At 44.3% G+C, this 9,182-nt stretch overlaps 1 pseudogene; it reads right to left on the bottom strand.

Moving 5' to 3' along the window:
- Positions 1 to 9,057: 9,057 nt before the first annotated feature.
- Positions 9,058 to 9,182, bottom strand: LOC122942857 (annotated as a pseudogene).

Genomic DNA, 9,182 nt, shown 5'->3' with positions numbered 1-9,182 from the left:
TATTAAAAGAAGATTATCCTTCACATACACAAGAAAAGGGGAGTATATAAAATTATCAGTGTCTGGTAGCATGTGAGCTAAATCCTCTTATAGTGACTGCCACAGTCACTAATTACATGTGGTGGGTGTGTTAGTGGGAGTCGTGTTAGTATTTGACATGTATTTCCTACTTATATACAGGTAGGCAATACGGGTCTCATCCACCCGTCTGTCACCACCATCAAGAGTTACTCAATAGATATTTTGCAGCGATCTCCAGACACGGTACACCACTTGCTACACGCGTGCACTCCTGTCAGGGCCCACAGTCTCTATTCCCTGCCAGGGGTAGACGTGCTGCAACAATGTTGCCACGTCTCGCCACTATCTGCACTTGAATTGGTCCTCAGCTGACCTTCGCTGAGGGCCTGCCTCTATTACTATTGATAGAGGTCTAGCAGTGGCCTATTCCCTCAGTCTAAACACACCTAACACACTAGCTGTCCCTCGTCCTAACTTAATCCGATCCTCACTGCCAAACAACTGTCTAAAACCTAAAGACGCGCTATACCACCCCTCCCGACATGTTTCGCCACTGCAAGTGGCTTCGTCAGGGGATATGGGGTATATATGCACGCGCGCCAGTCATGCACCCGCTATATACCGTTTGGTGTCCCGCCCCCCTGTCAATCGCGACCACTCACAGCTCAATGCCGCCTATCAGGAGTTCCATATTGGCAAGGGACGTCTGATGACACATATCCTGTGCGCCTCCCTGCTCCTGCGTCACTAGGACATGCCGATAAACAACCAACGACTCTTCCGTTTCATTGGTCCGTCCCGTCTCTTCTGTGGGCTTGTCCTTGTGGTAAGTATACGCCCCTCTGCCTCCGAGACTCCCAACCTGTCATACTGTCTGTTAACCCCTTCAGGGTTACCATTATCTGGAATATAGAATGGATAGTGAAAAGGAACTTCTCTACCCCTTAAGAAACTTGTTGAAAAGAAAACAGGTATCGATGTCTTCAGGGCTCCCATCCAGTCGCACTGTTTATTAACCCCTTGAGGGTCACCAGTGTCTGGGGTGTAGAGTGAGTAGCAGTAGATAGAATGACAAGAGGGCTCTCCGTCCCTCAAGTCTTCTATCAGGTAAATGTCAACCAATCTATTACCCATTTATGATTTCTATTTATGGGGTACAGTTTGCCAGAGGAACAACTAGATATTCCTATCTACACACCCATAGGGGAAATGATGAACTATAAACAGTTCTGCGGGGCTAGAGTAATATTCCTTTCTATATGCCACTATCTGAACCAAATCACTTCTAGAGTCAAACAGACAGCTTATAGTACTAGCAATTGATAAGTGCATGATCTGTCTCACACTAGATCATTGCACAAAGTAAGAATCAGCAAATTAGTGCCATAATTAACAGTTCATTAAGAGGTTATTAAATCCGTTAACCTATAACCGCATTATTTACTAGTTAGCCATCTTATGTAGTAGAGATGGTACTTTTCTTATGTATCACGGGGGAGGGGGGGAGGGGGAGGGAAAGGGGGGGGGGGAAACAGACGGTATACAGTCGGGTCAAAAACTGGCCTACTCTCCTTACTTAGTATGATTTGTTCGTTCCATAATGATTGAAGTCTTAAACTTTCTATTTTCACTGTATATTCAGCTTAGATAAATGCGGCATATGAGAAGCCTTCATTTAAGCCCCCTGGGCTAAGAGTCTTAAGCCGATGTATCCATTTTGCCTCCTCCTGTAGGAGTTTGACATCTAAATTGCCTCTTCTGGGTCCCAGAGTTACTCTCTTCAGTCCCCAAAATTTCAGGACCTCCACATTACCCCCATGGGTGTATGAGATATGCCTGTAGAGCGATGTGTCTTTACCAGTGTTAATAGCACTGATATGGCCAGATATTCTTCGTCTCAACTCCTGTGTGGTCTTCCCCACATACAGCTTCGGACAATTACAGGAGGCAATATACACAATACCACTACTACGGCAGTTAAAAAACTCTCTTATTGTGTATTCACGTCCATCCATGGGGTTGTTGAATTTTTTAATTCTGGGGAGGTACTTACAAAAGATGCAATTTCCACAGGGGAAGGAACCAATGATAGTGGATTTTAACCAATTTGGATTCATTTTTTCAGGAAGGAAACTGTGGACCAGCTTGTCCCTTAAATTTGGGCCCCTCCTGTATGTAACGCTGGGATATGGCGGCAGTACAGTTCTCAATTCGTCATCACTGGTAAGTAGTCTCCAATGTTTTTTAAGAATATTCATGACTTGTTGGTTACCACAATCATAAGTTCCAATGCATCTAATTCTATGCTCCTGTTTTTGCTGATTTTTCCTTTGGTCCTGTGAAATTAGATCTTCCCTATTTGTGCTTTTGGCACGATTGAATGCCCTTTTCAGGCATTTTCTGGGGTACCCCCTGCTTCTAAAGCGATTATAGAGCTCACCCGCCTCTTTTAAAAAGATCTCATCTGTGGTGCAGTTCCTCCTCGCTCTCAAATACTGCCCCACTGGTATACCTTTTTTCAATGCCACTGGATGCCAACTGGTCCAGTGCAGGAGGCTGTTTGTGGAGGTGGGTTTTCTATAAATTTCCGTCAGTATCTGTCCATCATCATCCTTCTGGATCAGAAGATCCAGAAAGCATATTTGTTTGGCATGAATTTCACAGGTAAAGTGCATACCTATATCATTGTGGTTCAACTGGTCAACAAAGGTGACAAATTCACGTTCCTCCCCCTCCCAAAATAACAGAACATCATCAATAAATCTACCCCAAAATAAAATGTGACTAGTGAATTGTGCCATGGTGTCAGTAAAAACAATAGTGTCTTCCCACCACCCCAAAAACAAATTAGCAAAAGTCGGTGCACAGGGGGTCCCCATCGCGGTACCCTTCATCTGTTGATAGAAGGTACCGTTACAGAGAAAATAATTGTGAGTCAAAATAAACCTTAATAAATTCAAGATGAACTCATTGTGTTCGTGGAAATTGGTGCTTTTCGTGTCCAGAAAGAATTTAGTAGCATTGATGCCCAGTTTGTGATCAATGTTGCTATAAAGGGCTTCAACGTCCAAACTGGCCAGGAAAGTGGATCGAGACAATGAGATCCCCCTTATTTTTGTTAGTACATCCGTTGTATCTTTAATATACGACGGGAGGGATGACACAAATGGTCTCAATATTTCGTCCACATATTCACTGGCAGGTTGGCTAAGAGAGTCATTTCCCGAAACTATCGGGCGCCCAGGTATTGGGGTCTTCCTCTTATGCACCTTCGGCAGTGCATAGAAGGTCGGGATCGTCGGGCTTTTATTAAATAGAAAGTCAAATTCATCCTTTGATATGAGGTTCTTCTCTCTGGCTGATCTCAAAATTCCCTTGAGATCCTCCAGGTATCTCTTAGTCAGATTTTCCTTCAATATCTGATAGACTTCATTATCACATAATAACCTATTCACCATCCCTTCATAGTCCTCCCTATCCAAAATTACTATATTACCCCCTTTGTCACTTGGTTTCACAACTATATTTTTATTAGTACTTAATTCTTCCAATGAGTCAAGTTCATTCTCTGTCATATTGACCGGGACCAATTCTTTTTTTATTTTAACTTTATTAATGTCCTGTGAAACCAGTTGCACAAAGGTGTCGATCTTCTTAACCACCTCCCGACCGCTGTACGCGTATATGCGTCCGGGAGGTGGTTGTTTTACTCCTCCTGGACGCATATACGCGTCTTCTCGCGAGACGCGAGATTTCCTGTGAACGCGCGCGCACAGGCGCGCGCGCTCACAGGAACGGAAGGTAAGCGAGTGGATCTCCAGCCTGCCAGCGGCGATCGCTCGCTGGCAGGCTGGAGATCCGAATTTTTTAACCCCTAACAGGTATATTAGACGCTGTTTTCATAACAGCGTCTAATATACCTCCTACCTGGTCCTCTGGTGGTCCCTTTTGTTAGGATCGACCACCAGAGGACTCAGGTAGGTCAGTACAGTCCCACCAAACACCACACTACACTACACTACACCCCCCCCCCCGTCACTTATTAACCCCTTATAAACCCCTGATCATCCATATAAACTCCCTGATCACCCCCCTGTCATTGATCACCGCCCTGTCATTGATCACCCCCCTGTCAGGCTCCGTTCAGACGTCCGCATGATTTTTACGGATCCGATCCATGTATCCATGGATCCGTAAAAATCATGCAGACGTCTGAATGGAGCCTTACAGGGGGGTGATCAATGACAGGCGGGTGATCACCCATATACACTCCCTGATCACCCCCTGTCATTGATCACCGCCCTGTCAGGCTCCATTCAGACGTCCGCATGATTTTTACGGATCCGATCCATGGATCCGTAAAAATCATGCGGACGTCTGAATGGAGCCTTACAGGGGGGTGATCAATGACAGGCGGGTGATCACCCATATACACTCCCTGATCACCCCCCTGTCATTGATCACCCCCCTGTAAGGCTCCATTCAGACGTCCGCATGATTTTTACGGATCCGATCCATGTATCCATGGATCCGTAAAAATCATGCGGACGTCTGAATGGAGCCTTACAGGGGGGTGATCAATGACAGGCGGGTGATCACCCATATACACTCCCTGATCACCCCCTGTCATTGATCACCCCCCTGTCATTGATCACCCCCCTGTCATGCTCCATTCAGACGTCCGCATGATTTTTACGGATCCGATCCATGTATCCATGGATCCGTAAAAATCATGCGGACGTCTGAATGGAGCCTTACAGGGGGGGTGATCAGTGACAGGGGGGTGATCACCCTGATTACCCTGATCACCCCCTGTCATTGATAACCCCCCTGTAAGGCTCCATTCAGACGTCCGCATGCGTTCTGTGGATCCGATCCATGTATCCATGGATCCGTAAAAAATCATGCGGATGTCTGAATGGAGCCTTACAGGGGGGGTGATCAGTGACAGGGGGGTGATCACCCTGATTACCCTGATCACCCCCTGTCATTGATAACCCCCCTGTAAGGCTCCATTCAGACGTCCGCATGCGTTCTGTGGATCCGATCCATGTATCCATGGATCCGTAAAAAATCATGCGGATGTCTGAATGGAGCCTTACAGGGGGGGTGATCAGTGACTGGGGGGTGATCCGGGAGTCTATATGGGTGATCACCCCCCTGTCATTGATCACCCCCCTGTCATTGATCACTCCCCCCCTGGTAAGGCTCCATTCAGCCATTTTTTTTGGCACAAGTTAGCAGACATTTTTTGTTTGTTTTTGTTTTTGTTTTTTCTTACAAAGTCTCATATTCCACTAACTTGTGTCAAAAAATAAAATCTCACATGGACGCACCATACCCCTCACGGAATCCAAATGCGTAAACATTTTTAGACATTTATATTCCAGACTTCTTCTCACGCTTTAGGGCCCCTAAAAAGCCAGGGCAGTATAAATACCCCACATGTGACCCCATTTTGGAAAGAAGACACCCCAAGGTATTCGCTGAGGGGCATATTGAGTCCATGAAAGATTGAAATTTTTGTCCTAAGTTAGCGGAAAGTGAGACTTTGTGAGAAAAAAAACAAAAAAAAAATCAATATCCGCTAACTTATGCAAAAAAAAAAAAAATTCTAGGAACTCGCCATGCCCCTCATTGAATACCTTGGGGTGTCTTCTTTCCAAAGTGGGGTCACATGTGGGGTATTTATACTGCCCTGGCTTTTTAAGGGCCCGAAAGTGTGAGAAGAAGTCTGGGATCCAAATGTCTAAAAATGCCCTCCTAAAAGGAATTTGGGCCCCTTTGCGCATCTAGGCTGCAAAAAAGTGTCACACATGTGGTATCGCCGTACTCAGGAGAAGTTGGGGAATGTGTTTTGGGGTGTCATTTTACATATACCCATGCTGGGTGAGAAAAATATCTTGGTCAAATGCCAACTTTGTATAAAAAAATGGGAAAAGTTGTCTTTTGCCAAGATATTTCTCTCACCCAGCATGGGTATATGTAAAATGACCCCCCAAAACACATTGCCCAACTTCTCCTGAGTACGGCGATACCAGATGTGTGACACTTTTTTGCAGCCAAGGTGGGCAAAGGGGCACCTTTCGGATTTCACCGGTCATTTTTTACAGATTTTGATTGCAAAGTACTTCTCACACATATGGGCCCCTAAATTGCCAGGGCAGTAAAACTACGCCACAAGTGACCCCATTTTGGAAAGAAGACACCCCAAGGTATTCCGTGGGGGGCACGGCGAGTTCCTAGAATTTTTTATTTTTTGTCACAATTTAGCGGAAAATGATGATTTTTCTTTTTTTTTCTTTTTTCCTTACAAAGTCTCATATTCCACTAACTTGCGACAAAAAATAAAAAATTCTAGGAACTCGCCATGCCCCTCACGGAATACCTTGGGGTGTCTTCTTTCCAAAATGGGGTCACTTGTGGGGTAGTTATACTGCCCTGGCAATTTAGGGGCCCAAATGTGTGAGAAGAACTTTGCAATCAAAATGTGTAAAAAATGCCCTGCAAAATCCGAAAGGTGCACTTTGGAATATGTGCCCCTTTGCCCACCTTGGCAGCAAAAAAGTGTGACACATCTGGTATCGCCGTACTCAGGAGAAGTTGGGCAATGTGTTTTGGGGTGTCATTTTACATATACCCATGCTGGGTGAGAAAAATATCTTGGTCAAATGCCAACTTTGTATAAAAAAATGGGAAAAGTTGTCTTTTGCCAAGATATTTCTCTCACCCAGCATGGGTATATGTAAAATGACAGCCCAAAACACATTCCCCAACTTCTCCTGAGTACGGCGATACCAGATGTGTGACACTTTTTTGATGCCAAGGTGGGGAAAGGGGCAAATATTCCAAAGTGCACCTTTCGGATTTCACCGGTAATTTTTTACAGATTTTGATCGCAAAGTACTTCTCACACATATGGGCCCCTGAATTGCCAGGGCAGTATAACTACGCCACAAGTGACCCCATTTTGGAAAGAAGACACCCCAAGGTATTCCGTGAGGGGCATGGCGAGTTCCTAGAATTTTTTATTTTTTGTCGCAAGTTAGTGGAATATGAGACTTTGTAAGGAAAAAAGAGAAAAAAAAAAATCATCATTTTCCGCTAACTTGTGACAAAAAATAAAAGATTCTAGGAACTCGCCGTGCCCCTCACGGAATACCTTAGGGTGTCTTCTTTCCAAAATGGGGTCACTTGTGGCGTAGTTATACTGCCCTGGCAATTTAGGGGCCCAAATGTGTGAGAAGTACCTTGCAATCAAAATGTGTAAAAAATGCCCTGCAAAATCCGAAAGGTGCACTTTGGAATATGTGCCCCTTTGCCCACCTTGGCAGCAAAAAAGTGTGACACATCTGGTATCGCCGTACTCAGGAGAAGTTGGGGAATGTGTTTTGGGGTGTCATTTTACATATACCCATGCTCGGTGAGAAAAATATCTTGGTCAAATGCCAACTTTGTATAAAAAAATGGGAAAAGTTGTCTTTTGCCAAGATATTTCTCTCACCCAGCATGGGTATATGTAAAATGACACCCCAAAACACATTCCCCAACTTCTCCTGAGTACGGCGATACCACATGTGTGACACTTTTTTGCTGCCAAGGTGGGCAAAGGGGCGCATATTCCAAAGTGCACCTTTCGGATTTCACCGGTCATTTCTTACACATTTTGATTGCAAAGTTCTTCTCACACATTTGGGCCCCTAAATTGCCAGGGCAGTATAACTACCCCACAAGTGACCCCATTTTGGAAAGAAGACACTCCAAGGTATTCTGTGAGGGGCATGGCGAGTTCCTAGAATTTTTTATTTTTTGTCGCAAGTTAGTGGAATATGAGACTTTGTAAGAAAAAAAAATAAAAATAAAATCATCATCATTTTCCGCTAACTTGTGACAAAAAATAAAAAGTTCTATGAACTCACTATGCCCATCAGCGAATACCTTAGGGTGTCTACTTTCCGAAATGGGGTCATTTGTGGGGTTTTTCTACTGTTTGGGCATTGTAGAACCTCAGGAAACATGACAGGTGCTCAGAAAATCAGAGCCGTTTCAAAAAGCGGAAATTCACATTTTTGTACCATAGTTTGTAAATGCTATAACTTTTACCCAAACCATTTTTTTTTTGCCCAAACATTTTTTTTTTATCAAAGACATGTAGAACTATAAATTTAGCGAAAAATTTATATATGGATGTCGTTTTTTTTGCAAAATTTCACAGCTGAAAGTGAAAAATGTCATTTTTTTGCAAAAAAATCGTTACATTTTGATTAATAAAAAAAAATGTAAAAATGTCAGCAGCAATAAAATACCACCAAATGAAAGCTCCATTAGTGAGAAGAAAAGGAGGTAAAATTCATTTGGGTGGTAAGTTGCATGACCGAGCGATAAACGGTGAAAGGAGTGTAGTGCCGAAGTGTAAAAAGTGGCCTGGTCATGAAGGGGGTTTCACCTAGCGGGGCTGAAGTGGTTAAACTGTGAGAAGGGAGGGGTCCATTTGGACCTAGGTTTGAGGTCTGTCAACGGTGGTGTAATGTCCATACTGAAGCCTTCGCTCTCCAATTGCAAGCTCTCCAAGATTCCAAGTGCTTCTTGTTCTTTCTGGATCAATTTCCCAGTTTTGGCCAACTTGCTACAAAAGGGTCAATTCCCAGGAACAACTCAGCAGCCTTCCCAGGTGTGCACAACAGGCCCAAATCAAACCCAAGGTGCGTGGAGTGGAGGTCCAAACACTTCATTCAGGTGATATCCAAACAACCCATCAATTAAGCCATCAGTCTTAATTGGATTTGGGGTGTGAGGAGAGGTGACTGGCTGGCTGGGTTGCTTGGTGCTCGAACAAACCCACACACAGCTGATGCAATTAGGAGATTGACAGACTAGATGCAGCAGGTATGCAGAAAGCAGCACAGCACAGCCCTGACAGAGGAGAAGCTGAAGTGCAGAGTCCTGAGGCAGGACACAGCAACTTTCCACTTGCTTGCTGGAAGGATGCTTGCAATCCATCTCTTAATTTCATTCTGTTTTTTGATACTAGAATAGAAAGGGTGCACCGGTCCTGAAGGTACTGCAATACCAGGTCAATGTGTGGAGTGGACAGAGCAAGCTCTTTTTCCATCTCCCTGTTCGAAAAATCCATTTAATATATGGTCCTCGTCCATAGTTAG

Source organism: Bufo gargarizans, chromosome 6 (assembly GCF_014858855.1).
Source record: "Bufo gargarizans isolate SCDJY-AF-19 chromosome 6, ASM1485885v1, whole genome shotgun sequence".
In the NCBI taxonomy this organism is placed as follows: domain Eukaryota; kingdom Metazoa; phylum Chordata; class Amphibia; order Anura; family Bufonidae; genus Bufo; species Bufo gargarizans.
The sequence above is the reverse complement of the archived record's forward strand: the minus strand, read 5'-3'. Positions and strand labels throughout refer to the sequence as shown.